Consider the following 14,311-nt stretch of genomic DNA (forward strand, 5'->3'; position numbering starts at 1 on the left):
ATGGAATGATTTTTCTCTGCTCTATAAATTGGTTTCAGGTGGGTGGAGGTGGAGCTTGTGCTAATAAAAGACCACAAATAACGTGGGTTAAAACTCCAGGAACCCACCTTCCCCCAGTCTGGAGACCAGGCATCTGAGGTCAAGGGATCCCAGAACCCCACTCCCTCCAGAGGCCCCAGGGGAGGGTCCTTCCTGCCCCTTCCAGGTCTGGGGGCTCCAGCTGGCCCTGGGCTGGTGGCCACCTCCCTCCCATCTCTGGCTCCATCTTCTTGTGGCTTCGGCTCTGTGTCATCTCTTTTGCGATAAACATGGTTATTTGACTGAGGGAGCATCTTCATTCTTAAGGACCTGGTCCCTTGCACAGAGCTCGAGAAAACTTAGCAATGTCTTGATCCTTTAGAGGAGAGCATTTTTTGTGGTTTTTCCTAAGAAACCCAAGCACACCTGTGTTCATGCTAATGCGGTTTATGCTAATGAGGTGGGCTGGTTGCCAGAGGAACCCACCAGGTGATTCAAGGGTTGGCTTTTTAAGCTCCACCCCAAATTTCGGGAGTTGCTGAGAGGCCAAGGCTTATAACCAGTCCTACTTGGCAGAAGCTCCCTCAAAAGCGGTTCATAGAGTTTCCAGATGGGGGAGTCCACAGTTGGTAGGGTGCTGCACCCCAAACTCCATGAAGACAAGGTCCTGCACGTGGGGACTCCCCCACCTTGCTCTTGTTCTTTTCTGGTGTTGACCTCTTTATGAGCAACAGGTAAGTCAAGTGTTTTGTGGGGGCTGTGGGGAGCCTGTGGTGGAGTTGGGACAGAAGTGTGGGTGACCTGGATCCTGCCCTATGGTTGGTGGTGAGGGGGGGACAGTGTTGGGGCCCTGGGGCCCCCTCTCAATACACGTTTGCCACAACTTGGGGTCCCTTGAGAGGTAAATTGGAGGACACTGAGCTGGGGTCCAAAGGGAACTGGAGGATGCCTTGGTGTGGAAATGCCCCACGCTGGGTGTCAGAAGTGCTGTGAGCAGGGAAATAATTTTCCTTTAACAGTGAAATGTGTTTCCACTTTTCCACAAACATCTCCTCCTGGCAGACCTCCGAGATCTCAGCCTTCTCCCCGTTACCCATTCTTCTCTAATTAGAGTGGAGTCTGTAAAGCACGAATTGAATCCTGTCCTCATGTGCTTCACACCCCTGGTGGATTTCATGGCTGTTAGAAAAGGACAAATGGCCTCACCTGTCCTGCTGACTGAGGCGGGGTGGCTGGTGAAGGGCAGGCAAGGATTTGGACACACTTTGGGCTGGTGGCAACCACCTCCCCTGGTACATCTCAGGTTATAATCTGTGCTGTGGCTTCATGACCTTGACAATACTTCATGACTTGTGTCTGACACAGGGAAGAGGTGACAACACTGGGGACTCATCCCTGTGCCCAACCGTCTAAGAGTAGATGCTTTGCTTTTGCAAGGCTGAGGCTCACAGAGTCTATAAGTAAATAGTTGGCTGTTTTTTGGTTTCTCCTGACAGGTGTGTGTATGAAATTTAATTTTCAATGTTGACTCTCATGGAATGAGAGATGATTTTCCTTGCTCTATAAATTGGTTTCAGGTGTGGGGGGGGGAGGTTGTGATAATAAAGGACCACAAATCATGTGGGTAAAACCCCAGGAACCCTCCCTCCCCCAGCCTGGAGAGTAAATGCCTGAGGTCAAGGGGTCCCAGGGCCGCGCTCCTTCCAGAGGCCCCGGGGAGGGTCCGTCCTGCCTCTTCAACCTTCTGGGGGCTTCAGGTGGCCCTGGGCTGGTGGCCACCTCACTCCTGTCTCTGCCTCCGTCTCCCCATGGCCTCTCTGCATGGTCGCTTTTGTTACAAGCCCCTTTGTTACGGATTTAGGGAGCATCTTCCTCCATGAGGACCTGGTCCCTGGCCCACAGTTCCTAAAACAATAAAACTTTCTTGATGCCTTTGAGCAGGGCTTCTTTGGTTTTTCCTAAGAAACCCAAGCACACCTGTGTTCATGCTAATGCGGTTTATGCTAATGAGGTGGGCTGGTTGCCAGAGGAACCAACAAGGTGATTAAAAGGTTGGCTTTTTAAGCTCCACCCCAAACCTCGGGAGTTGCTGAGGGGCCAAGGCTTTAATCAGTCCTACTTGGCAGAAGCTCCCTAAAAAGGGGTTCATAGAGCTTCCAGATTGGGGAGCCCACATGTGGCAGGGTGCTGCACCCCAAATTCTATGAAGACAAGGTCCTACACATGGCGACTCCACCAACCTTGCCCTCGCTCTCCTCCTGTGGGTGTTGACCTCTTTATGAGCAACAGGTAAGTGTTTGTGGGGGGCTGTGCGGACCCCGTCTCAGTTTGGACACAAGTGTGAGTGACGTGGATGCTGCCTGTGTTTGGTGGTGAGGTGGGGACAGTCCTGGGGGCCTGGGGCCTCCTCTCAATACACGTTTGCTCCAGCTCAGGGTCCTTCCAGAGGTAAATTGATTGGAAGACACACAGCTGGGGTCCAAAGGGAACTGGAGGATGCCTTGGTGTGGAAATGCCCCACGCTGGGTGTCAGAAGTGCTGTGAGCAGGGAAGTAATTTTCCTGTAACAGTGAAATGTGTTTCCGCTTTTCTATCAAACACCTCCTCCTGGCAGTTCTCTGAGATTTCACTTTTTCCCTTGTTAGCCGTTTTTTTCTCTGTAATCAGTGAATTCTCGAAAACACCAGGTAGATCATTCCTGAACCTGCTTCAAACCCTCGGTGGTTTCCATAGTTGTTAGGAAAGGACAAATGGCTCCACCTGTCCTGCTGATGGAGGCGGGGTGGCTGGTGCAGGGCGGGAAGGATTTGGAACACGCTTTGGGGCTGGTGGCAACCACCTCCCCTGGTCCATCTCAGGTTATAATCTGTGTGCTATGCCTTTATGACGTTGACACTATTTCATGACTTGTGTGTGACAAAGGGAAGGGATGACAACACTGGGGACTCGTCCTTGTGCCCAACCATCTAAGAGCAGACACTTTGCTTTTGCAAGACTGAGGCTCACATCTCTGGAAATAAAGCTGCCTGTTTTTTGGTTTCTCCTGACAGGTGTGTCTCTGCAATGTAAGATGGCATGTGTTGAGTCTCGAAGTCACAGTAACACCTGTGATTTGTAGTTTTTGCTCTGTAATTTTGGTTTTCTGGGGTGGTATTAATAAATGACCACCAAAATCGTATGGGTTAAAACCACAGTACCCATCCTCCCCCATCCTGGAGAGCCAAGATCTAAGGCCAAGGGGTCACAGGGCTGTGTACCCCCCAGAAGCTCCAGGGAGGAACCTTCCTGCCCCTTCCAGGTCTGGGGGCTCCTGGTGGCCCTGGGCTGGTGGCCACCTCCCTTTCATCTCTGGCTCCATCTTCTTGTGGCTTTGGCTCTGCGTCATCTCTTTTGTGGTAAACATATTATTCGATTGAGAGAGCAATTCATCATTGAGAATATGGTCCCTTGCACAGAGCTCGAATAAAGTTAGCAATTTCTTGATCCCTTTGAGGAGAGCATCTCTTGCTTTTCCTAAGAACCCCAAGCACACCTGTGTTCATGCTAATGCGGTTTATGCTAATGAGGTGGGCTGGTTGCCAGAGGAACCCACCAGGTGATTCAAGGGTTGGCTTTTTAAGCTCCACCCCAAACCTCGGGAGTTGCTGAGGGGCCAAGGCTTGAACCAGTCCTACTTGGCAGAAGCTCCCTCAAAAGCGGTTCATAGAGCTTCCAGATTGGGGAGGCCGTAGTTGGGAGTGTGCTGCACTCCAAACTCCATGAAGACAAGCTCCTGCACGTGGCACTACCCCAGCCTCGCCCTCCTCCTGTGGGTGTTGACCTCTTTATGAGCAACAGGTAAGTCAAGTGTTTTGGGGGGGCTGTGGGGAGCCTGTGGTGGAGTTGGGACAGAAGTGTGGGTGACCTGGACCCTCACATGTGGTTGCTGGGGAGAGTCTTGGGGGTCTGGGGCCCCATCTCAATACACACTGGTACCAACTCAGGGTCCTTTCAGAGTTGAATTGATTGGTAGGACACCCAGCTGGGGTCAGAAGGGAACTAGAAGATTCCTTGGTGTGGAAACGCCCCACACTGGGTGTCAGAAGCCCTGTGAGCAGAGAAACAACTTTAACAATGATCAGTGTTGTTACGGCTTTCGAGCAAACACCTCCACCTGGAGGACCTCCCTGATTTCTCCCTTTGCCCTGTAAGTCTGTCTTTCTTGTTTCATCAGAGCCAGTCATCTCAAAAACCAATCAGATAGTGCCTGTACCTACTTAGACCGCTCGGCCCTTTTTCTGCCTGTTAGAAAAGGACAGATGGCTTCACCTGACCTGCTGACCGAGGCTTCTCCTCTGTATCTTGTCTGTGGTTCTAAGCACACTTCTTACTGGATTTAGGGCCCACCTTCATCCATGAGGACCTGGTCCCTGCACACAGCTCCCCAAACCATAGCAAATTCTTGAGTGATCCCTTTGAGGAGAGCATCTTTTTGTTATTTCTAAGAAACCCAAGCACACCTGTGTTCATGCTAATGTGGTTTATGCTAATGAGGTGGGCTGGGTGCCAAAGGAACCACCAGGTGATTCAAGGGTTGGCTTTTTAAGCTCCACCCCAAACGTCGGGGATTGCTGAGGGGCCAAGGCTTTAACCAGTCCTACTTGGCAGAAGCTCCCTAAAAAGTGGTTCATAGAGCTTCCAGAGTGGGGAGCCCACAGTTGGGAGGGTGCTATACCCCAAACATCCATGAAGACAAGGTCCTGCACGTGGGGACTCCCCAAACCTTGCTCTTGCCCTCCTCTTCTGGGTGTTGACCTCTTTATGAGCAACAGGTAAGTCGCTTGTTTCCTGAGTTGTGTGGGAGGGGGCTGTGGGGACTGCGTAGGAGTTGGGACAGAAGTGTGGGTGATCTGGACCCCCCCGCCTGTGGTTGGTGGTGAGGTGGGGACAGTAGTGGGGCCTGGGGCTCCCTCTGGACACACGTTTGCATCAACTCGGGGTCGTTTCCGAGGTGAATTGAATTGGAGGACACCCAGCTGGTATCCGAGGGGAACTGGGAGATTCCTTGGTGTGGAAATGCCCCATGCTGGGTGTCAGAAGTGCTGTGAGTATGGAAATAATTTTCCTTTAACAGTGAAATGTGTTTCTGCTTTTCCACAAACACCTCCTCCTGCCAGACCTCTGAGATCTCGCCCTTTCCCTATTACCAGTTCTCTCTAATCGAAGTCTCTAGAAACCAATTAAGTCGTGTTCATACCTGCTTCAGACACTCTGTGGTTTTCATGGAAGTTAGAAATGGACAAATGGCTTCACCTGTCCTGCTGACCGAGGCAGGGTGGCTGGTGCAGGGCAGGCATGGATTTGGAACAGGCTTTGGGGCTGGTGGCATCGACCTCCCCCAGGTACCTCTCAGGTTATAATCAGGGTTCTAAGGCATCACGATGTGGACACTATTTCATGACTTGGGTCTGACACAGGGAAGAGGTGACAACACTGGGGACTAGTCCTGTGGCCGACCGGCTAAGAGCAGACACTTGGCTTTTTCAAGGCTGAGGCTCACACCTGTAAACAGTTACCTGGCTCGCTTCTCCTGCCAGGTGTATCTCTGCAAGTTAATTGTCATGTGTTGATTCTGATGTATGTAGAGATTGGTCTTTGCTCTGTAAATTGGTTTTGGGGGGGTGGGGGTGATAATGACCACAAATCACGTGGGTTCAAACCACAGGAACCCACCCTCCTCCATCCTGGGGACCAGACATCTGAGGTCAAGGGGTCCCGGGACTCCTCCCTCCAGAAGGAGGCTCCCTCTGGGGGCTCCAGGCAGCCCTTGGCTGGAGGCCACCTCTCTCCCATCTCTGCCTCCATCTTCCCGTGGCTTCTCTGTTTCCTCTCGTGTCTCTCAGGAGGACACTGTCCTTGGATGGAGGGCCCCCCTCATCCAGGAGGACCTCCTCTCAGACCCTTCCTGTGGCTGCTCTGTGCCTTCTCTGTTAAGACACTTGGTGGCCCCTAAATGTAGTCACCTCATCCACGAGGATTTGGTCCCTGGCACACAGGTCGTAAAACCATGGCAACGTCTTGACCCCTTCGAGCACAGCATCCCTGGTTTTTCCTATGAATCCCAAGCTCACCAGGTTATGCCAATGAGGCAGGACTGGTTGGCAGAGGAACCCACCAGGTTATGAAAAACCTTTTTTAGCTCCACCCCCAACCTCCAGAGCTGTTGAGGGGCCAAGCCTTTAATCAGCCCTACGGAGGGGAACCTCCCTAAAACGAGGGTTCAGAGAGCATCTGGATTAGGGAGCCCACAGTTGGGAGGGGGCTGCACCCCAATTCCATGGAGACAGAAGTTCCAGCACGTGAGACCCACACCCGCCTTGCGCTCCGCTTCCCGACTGGCTGTTCACCCCTTGCTGAGCAACCGGTAAGTCTCATGTTTCCTGAGTTCTCGGGGGCACCCTCCATGTGCAGGAGGTTGGACAGAAGTGTGGGAGACTTGGGTCCCCGCCGGTGGTTAGTGGTGAGGTGGGGGTGGTCCTGGGGGCTGGGCCCTTCTCGGCTGGGTCTTCGCCCACTGGGGGCCCTTTCTGAGGTGAACTGAATTGGAGGACCCCCAGCTGGGGTCCGAAGGGAACTGGAGGATTCCCTGGTGTGGAAATGCCCCACGCTGGGTGTCAGAAGCACTATGAGCAAGAAGTAATCTACTTTAACAAGGAAATGTGTTTCTGCTTTTCCATCAAACACCTCCTCCTGGCAGACCTCCGAGATCTCACCCTTTCCCCTGTTAGCCGCTCTTCTCTCTTTAATCAGAGTGATTTCTCCAAAACACCAATTAATTCGTGCCTGTACCTGCTTCAAACCCTCGAGTGTTTTCGTGGCTGTTAAAAAAGGACAAAGGGCTTCACTTGTCCTGCTGACCGAGGTGGGGTGGCTGGTGCAGAGCAGGCACAGATTTAAACCCGTTTTGGGTCTGATGGGAATGACGTGCCCCATTTACATCTTGGGACAGTGTTGTATGACTTGTGTCTGACACAGGAAAGAGAGGACAACCCTGGGGATGAGTCAGTGTGCCCAACCGTCTAAGAGCAGATGCCCTGCTTTTGCAAGGCTGAGGCTCACCGTCTCTGTAAATAACTCGTTCCCTGTCTCTGGATTCTCCCGACAGGTGCATTCCTGCCGCAGAACTTTGCCTGGGTTGATTCTCATGGAAGTGGAGATGGGTTTTCTTTGCTCTATAAATTGGTTGCGTGTGGTCTGAGGTCAAGGGGTCCAAGGGCTGTGCTCCCTTCAGAGGCGCCAGGGGAGGGTCCTTCCTGCCTCTTCCAGCTTCTGGGGGCTCCAGGCAGCCCTGGGGTAGCGGTCACCTCCGTCCTGGCTAAGCCTCCGTCTTCCCGTGGCTTCTCTGTGTTTCCTCTTGTGTCTCTTAGGACACTGTCCTTGGAGGGAGGGAGGGCCCCCTCATCCAGGAGGACCTCCTCTCAGACCCTTCCTGTGGCTGCTCTTGTCTCTTGCCTGTTATAAGGACACTCATGACTGGATACAGGGCTGATCTGGTCCCTGGCACACAGCTCCTAAAACCCTAGCCATTTCCTGAGAGATACCTTTGAGCAGAGCCTCTCTGATTATTCCTGAGAAACCCAGGCTCACTTGTTGATGCCAATGAGTTTATTCCAATGAGATTTATGCTAATGAGGCAGGGCTGGTTGCCTGGGGAACCCACCTAGAGGTTACAAGGTTGGCTTTTTAGCCCCAGTCTCCAGAGCTGCCAAGTGGCCAAGGCTTCTCAGTCCTGCCAAGGGCAACCTCCCTACAAAAGGGACTTGGCTTCTGGGTTGGGGAGCCCACAGTTGGGAGGGTGTTGCACCCCAAGATCCAGAGGGACAGCAACTTCTGCACGTGGGGGTCCCCCAGATCTTGCTCCCCCTCTGGCTGTTCCCCCCTTGATGAGCAGCAGAGAAGTCCCATGTTGCCCGAGTTCTGGGTGGTGGGGGCTCGGGGACCCTGTGTCTGCAGGAGGTTGGACAGAAGTGGGGGTGACCTGGGCCCCTGCCTGTGGTTGTTGGTGAGGTGGGGACAGTCCTGGGGGCTGGGCCCTTCCCTGCTGGGTTGGTGCCAACTAGGGGGTCGTTTCCGAGGTGAATTGTAGTAGAGGACACTCAGCTGGGGTCCAAAGGGAACTGGGGGATTCCTTGGTATGGAAACACCCCACATTGGGTGGCAGAAGCACTGTGAGGCCTCAACTTTGTGAAACGCCCCTAGAGCATGAGTCCCTGTGACTGACCCAGGGCGACCCGGTGTTAAGGCAGGATGTGCAGGGTAGCTCAGGGTCTGGGCGTTGGGATCTTGTCAAAGAGAAGCATTTTCTTAGCTCAAGATTCTGCACATGGTCTGGGCGAAGCCAACGCCCTGTGGCTTTGAGGAATTGACAAGAGCGTGCAGGAGTTCCTGCAGTGGCTCAGCAGGAATGACTCGTATCCGTGAGGACATGGGTTCAATCCCTGGCCTCGATCAGTTGGTTAAGGATCCGGCCTTGTTGTGAGCTGTGGTGTATGTAGGTCACAGACAAAGGCCTGATCCAGCAAGGCTGTGGCTGTGGTGTGGACCAGTAGCCTCGGCTCCAGTGCGACCCCTGGCTTGGGAACCTCCATGTGACACAGATCCAGCCCTAAAAGAAAAAGTGTGCATTTGAAGAATCCTGTGTGGGGGATGGCGTGCCCATGAGACGTTGGGGTGACCTCAGGGTTTCATGACCAGATGGGTTTCACGGGCCTTGTTTGTGGTCTTTGATTGTGTGTGTGTGTGTTGTTGGCCTCACCCAAGGTATATGGAGGTTCCCAAGGCAGGGGTCAAATTGGAGCTGTAGCCAGTGGTCTACACCACAGCCATAGCACCTTGGGATCCAGCTGCATCTGCGACCTACACCACAGTGCAAGGCAACTTGGCATCCTTAACCCACTGAGCAAGGCCAGGGATTGAACCTGCATCCTCCTGGATGCTCGTCAGATTGGTTTCTGCTGAGCCACGACAGGAACTCCCTAGTCTTTGATTTTAATGTGACTCTGAGGGTCCCCGTTTCTCCTATGCTAAGACGGTTCTTTTGGGCACCTGAGGATTCAGGAAGACGCTTTGTGTTTTATTTTTTATTTTTTAATCAATATTTTCCCACTGTACAGCAAGGGGGTCAGGTTATCCTTGCATGTATACATTACAATTACCTTTTTCCCCCACCCTTTCTTCTGTTGCAACATGAGTATCTAGACATAGTTCTCAATGCTATTCAGCAGGCTCTCCTTGTAAATCTATTCTAAGTTGTGTCTGATAAGCCCTTTGTTTCAGTCACTGGTGTTGCCGGCCATTTCTGGAGCTGACAAGGGGCTCAGGGGTCTTTATTGCTCAGCTGGCATCTTGGTTTTCGGCCCCCAGGTCTGAGCTCCTGCGAGGCACCCAGGCTTCCTGCAACAGCCAGAAAGCAGGGCTGTGTCCTCTCCATTGGAGCAGATACCTGGGCAGAGCTGCTGAGTGGCTTTGTCACCTGCAGGTCACCCCAGTGCAGAGTGGAGAGTCTGGGCTTCTGAGGGAATTCTCACCCCTTGTAAGTCTTCTCACTTGGCTGGGAAAGCCTGTGAGGGCAAGGGGACCCCTCTCTGTACAGGTCTCTCTGTGTTTATGTATCTGCATCTATGGTCCTGCACTTAAGAGTCTCTGCAATTGTCTGTGTGTGTCTGTTCATTGCTGCATCTGCCTGTCTTTGTTTGACTATATTCCTGCACCTGTGTCTGTGTAGCAACTGCCTTACTGCATCCATGTGTGTTTATAGGTTTGTGTCTATACCCCTGCATCTGTTGCTGTTTTTGGATCCCTGTGTTCACATTCTGTGTCTATATTGTTGTCTGTGTTTCTATTCCTGCATCTGTGGGTCTGCTTATACATCTGTGTGTTCATAGGTCTGTGTGTGTGTATATTTATTCTGTGCCTGGGCATCTATGTTCTTAGGTCTGTGTACGTTTATGTGTGTTTCCCTCTGTGCACACCCCTGTGGCCTCCCCCAGGCCTCTCTGGGCAGCCTCTTGTCATTCTTCCTCCCCCCATGGCTGTGTCATCCAGGAGGGTCTCTCTGGGTCCAGGGGGCTCTGCCCCTATAGCTTCATTTGGGGGTGATGATGCTGCATTTCCTGCAGGGATGTGTGAGCCGTGTTCCCTGCCCTGCATGGTCCTTCTGTTTCAGGTGGTGAGGCCACAGGGCCAGGGTGGCTGGGATTGGACAGAGATGGATTAGGAAGCAGAACACACAGCTGTCTCCCCTCCTAGGAAAACAGCCCAGCCCTGCATGGTGACACCCTGGGTGGGAAGGTTCACAAGGCCATAAGGATGGCAGTGAAAAAGGTCTAGTTCAGAAGGGGTTCACTTGTTAAAATGCCTTCTTAAATATTTTGTGAATTAAAAAACTTACTTTTAAAAATTTTAGAATTCTTTTAGTTTTTGAAGGTTTGTTTATTGTGGCTGCCTGAGGCATATGGAGTTTCCAGGCCAGGGATCAGATCTGAGCCACAGTTGAAACCTGTATCACAATGCTGGATCCTTAACCCACTGTGCCAGCTGGGTGTCAAACCCACGTCCCAGGGCTCCAGAGATGCCACTGATCCTGTTGCCCCAGAGCGGGAACTCCTCTATTCATTTTTTTTAACATATTTCATTGGAGTATAGTGAATTACACTGCTGTGTTTCAGGTGTATTGCAAAGGGTGTCAGTTATACATGTATCACTTTGAGTACCTTACCTCGTGCAGGTTATTACGGGCTATTGAATATAGTTCCTTAGGTTGTATAGGAGAGCCTTGATGCTTACTGAGTTTATCTATACTAGAGTGTATGTTGACCCCAAACAACTAATTTATTCCTCCCCCAGCTGTTGCCGTTTGGTAACCATACGTTCTCTCTCTGAGTCTCATTTCTACATAAGTTCGTTGGTGTCATATATGAGATTCCACATGGCAGTGAGCTCTGCTGGTGTTTGTCCTTCCCTTTCTGACCAACATCTTAGTATGATCACCTGTATGTGCACCCATGTTGCTGAAGATGGTATCATTTTATCCTTCTTTATGGCTGGGTAATACTCCATTGTGGGTATGGAGCACATCTTTTTTTATTCATGCTCTGTCGATGGGCACTTAGGTTGCTTCCATGTCTTGTCTATTGGGAATAGTGCTGCTGTGAACACAGGAGTGCAGGTATCTTTTCCAATTATGGCTTTTTCTGGACAGATGCCCAGGTAGTGGGATTGATGGATCATGTGGTCGTTCTATTTTCAGTTCTCTTGAGTTTGTTTTTCGGTGCTGGTTGGTTTTTTTTTTTTTTTTTCTTCTATTTGTCAGGGCCATACCTGCAGGTTATGGAAGTTCCCAGGCTAGGGTTCAGCTCAGATCTGCAGCTGCTGTTCTGTGCCACAGCCCCAGCCGGATCCTTAACCCATTGAGCGAGGCCAGGGATCAAACCCAGATCCTCACGGATCCTACGCAGGTTCCTTATCACTGAGCCACGAGGGGGAAGTCCCCCATCTCATTTTCTACAAGTTGGTGTTTGGAATAGACCTTCGGCACTGTTTTAGTGCCTGTTACACAGCAGAGCGACTCCATATTTCTAGACACACCTGACCCAAGCTTTCCTTCATGCTCTCTTACCTCCTATTGGGTCTGAGTCTGCACAAGTATGCAGAGCTGCAAAGTACTGGTGAATACATTCCCCCACTTTTCCACGTTTGCAGTAGAAGGGACACAGCACCGGGTTAGCCTCACGTGTCCAGCATGGTCATGTGACTTACATCGTGAGATGACGGCTAGAAAAATTTTACGGAATGACTATTTCCTGGAGAAACCCAAATCAAGACTGAGAAAAAAGTTTTTTTCTTGTGATGAGAACTCTTAAGGTTGACTTTGAATAAACCTGCTCTACAGTGTCCGGCCGTGTAGGTTAAATGTACCCTGTTGGCTGTCAAACCCCTAGGACTGAGTCATCCTCTAACTGGAGAAGGTCCCTTTGCACCAGCTCCCCACATTTCCCCCACCCCCTATGACCACAAGGCTCATCTAGTTTGCCTCTCACTTGAATGGTCTTGGGTTTTGGTCTCGGCTGTTACTTAGAAGGGAGCTTTCTTCCAGAGGCTTGGGCTTGGCTCAGGAGGCTGCACCACCCTGCCTGTGTCCCCAAGACGCTGTCTGCAAACCGTTTGCTCTGGGGCTGAGGGTCCTTCTTGACTGGGTTCTGCTCCAGATGAGAGGCAGGAGGGTTGGGGCCAGAGTCTGGGACCCAGCAGTGTCGTGTCCATATGCGTGAGGGACCCTGCTTCCTCCTCCTGCAGGTGGACAATTCTGGGCATGATTGGGAAGCCCCCAGTGGTTCGGGTGACCCCACAAGGGAACCCTTGTCCACACTCCAGTGACAACCTAAGAAGGAGGTATGTAGCCTCTAGCCCTGTTTTCTGGGTGCTCAGCTCCCCAAAGCCTTGGAATCTGAAGGGATAAGGTCTTGTGTAGGCTGAGCTGCTGGCTCGTTACCCACAGGTTTGTCAGAGCAGGATGTGTGTGTTTCCATATAGGCTGAGGTGTTTGTCTTCTCTGTCTGACGGACTTGACTTCCATTGGGATTCTCTAGGTTCATCCACGTGGCTGCGAATGAGATGGTTTCATTCTTTTTTATGGTTGAGTAATATTCCGTTGTGATTATGCCCCACTGCTTCTTTCTCATTCTCTTTCAAGCTCTATCTGAAGAGACTGGATAGAATTCCCTGTGCTGTTCGGCTGAACCTCATTGCTTATCCAGTCTTTTTTTTTTTGTTTTACCTTTTCTAGGGCTGCTCCCATGACGTATGGAGGTTCCCAAGCCAGGGGTCTAATCAGAGCTGTAGCAACTGGCGTGTGCAAGAGCGACAGCAACACGGGATCTGAGCTGCTTCTGCGACCTGCATCCCAGCTCCCGGCAATGTGAGATTCTTAACCCACTGAGCAAGGCCAGGGAGTGAACCTGCAACCTCATGGTTCCCTGTCAGACTGGTTTCCACTGCCCCACAGGGGGAACTCCTGCTTCTCCATTCTCAATGTCAGAGTTTGCAGCTACTGACCCCAAACCCGCACCCCTTAGCCCACTCTCTCCCCCTCAGCAACCACAAGTCCGTGCTCCATGTCTGTGAATTGGTTTCTGTTCTGCAGACAGGTTCATTTGTGCCATGTTTTAAGTTGCAGATATAAGGGATCTCTGACGTTATTTGTCTTCCTATATCTGCCTGCCCTCACTTAGTATGAGAATCTCTAGGTCCAACCGTGTTGCTGCCATTATTTCACTCATTTTTATGGCTGATATTCCATTGTGTGTGTGTCTATTTATTGAGGCTCTGCTTTGGGGGCAACATTTTGGGGTGCAGGCCCCCTATATCCCCTGTGCTCCCTGCAGAGGCTCCAGGGGAGGGTTATTATTGCCTCTTTTAGCGTCTGGGGGCTCCAGGTGGCCCTGGGCTGGTGGCTGCCTCCCTCCCATCTCTGCCTCCATCTTCCCGTGGATTCTCCTCTCTGTCTGCTTCTCTCCTGTGTCTCTTAGGAGGACACTGTCCTTGGATGGAGGGCCCCCCCTCATCCAGGAGGACCTCCTCTCAGACCCTTCCCATGACTTCTCTGTGTCTTCTCTGTTGTAAGGATACTTGTTAGTAGGTTGAGGGTCCTTCATCCATGAGGACCTGGGTGTTGGCACACAGCTCTTAAAGCACAGCAAGTTCTTGATCCCTTCGAGCAGAGCATCTTGAGTTTTTCCTAAGACAGCCAAGCACACCTGTTTATGCTAGTGAGCTGGGGCTGGTTGCCTGTCTGACTGTATTCCTGAACCTGTGTGTGTCTGGGATGCATCTCTTACTGCATTTGAGTCTTTTTAGGTCTCTGCCTGTGTTGATAGGTTTGTCTATATTTTTGCATCTGTTGCTGTTTTTAGGTTCCTGTGTTTCCATTTTGTGTGTATATTCATGCATCTGTGGGTCTGCTTATACATCTGTGTCTGTGTTCATAGGTCCGTGTGTGTCCCTTTGTGTCTGTGCACATCCCTGTGGATCCCCCCACCCTCCCCCAGGCCTCTCTTGGTAGCACCTTGTCAACTCCCATGTCCCCACAGCCGTGTCACCAAGGATGTTTTCCTGGGCCGGTGGGCTCTGGCCTTAAAGCTTGATTTGGAGCCGATGCTGCCTTTCCCGTGGGGCTGTGTCAGACTTGTTCTCTGCCCTGCATGGTCCCTCTGTTTCAGGCAGTGAGGACACAGGGCCAGGGTGGTTGGGATTGGAC

At 51.6% G+C, this 14,311-nt stretch overlaps 1 long non-coding RNA gene across 1 annotated transcript in view; it reads left to right on the forward strand.

The window, feature by feature from the left end:
- The first annotated feature begins 555 nt into the window (after nt 1-555).
- The window catches only part of LOC110259137 (uncharacterized), a 248,083-nt gene continuing 234,327 nt past the window's right edge, over nt 556-14,311 (forward strand). Inside the window, exon 1 of the long non-coding RNA XR_014834948.1 lies at nt 556-752. This is a non-coding gene — a long non-coding RNA (uncharacterized LOC110259137). The remainder of the gene's footprint in view (nt 753-14,311) is intronic.

This window comes from Sus scrofa, chromosome X, assembly GCF_054392235.1.
Source record: "Sus scrofa isolate SSC_HxYL_T2T_F1_AM1 chromosome X, Sscrofa_HxYL_maternal_Yorkshire_Landrace_v2.0, whole genome shotgun sequence".
In the NCBI taxonomy this organism is placed as follows: domain Eukaryota; kingdom Metazoa; phylum Chordata; class Mammalia; order Artiodactyla; family Suidae; genus Sus; species Sus scrofa.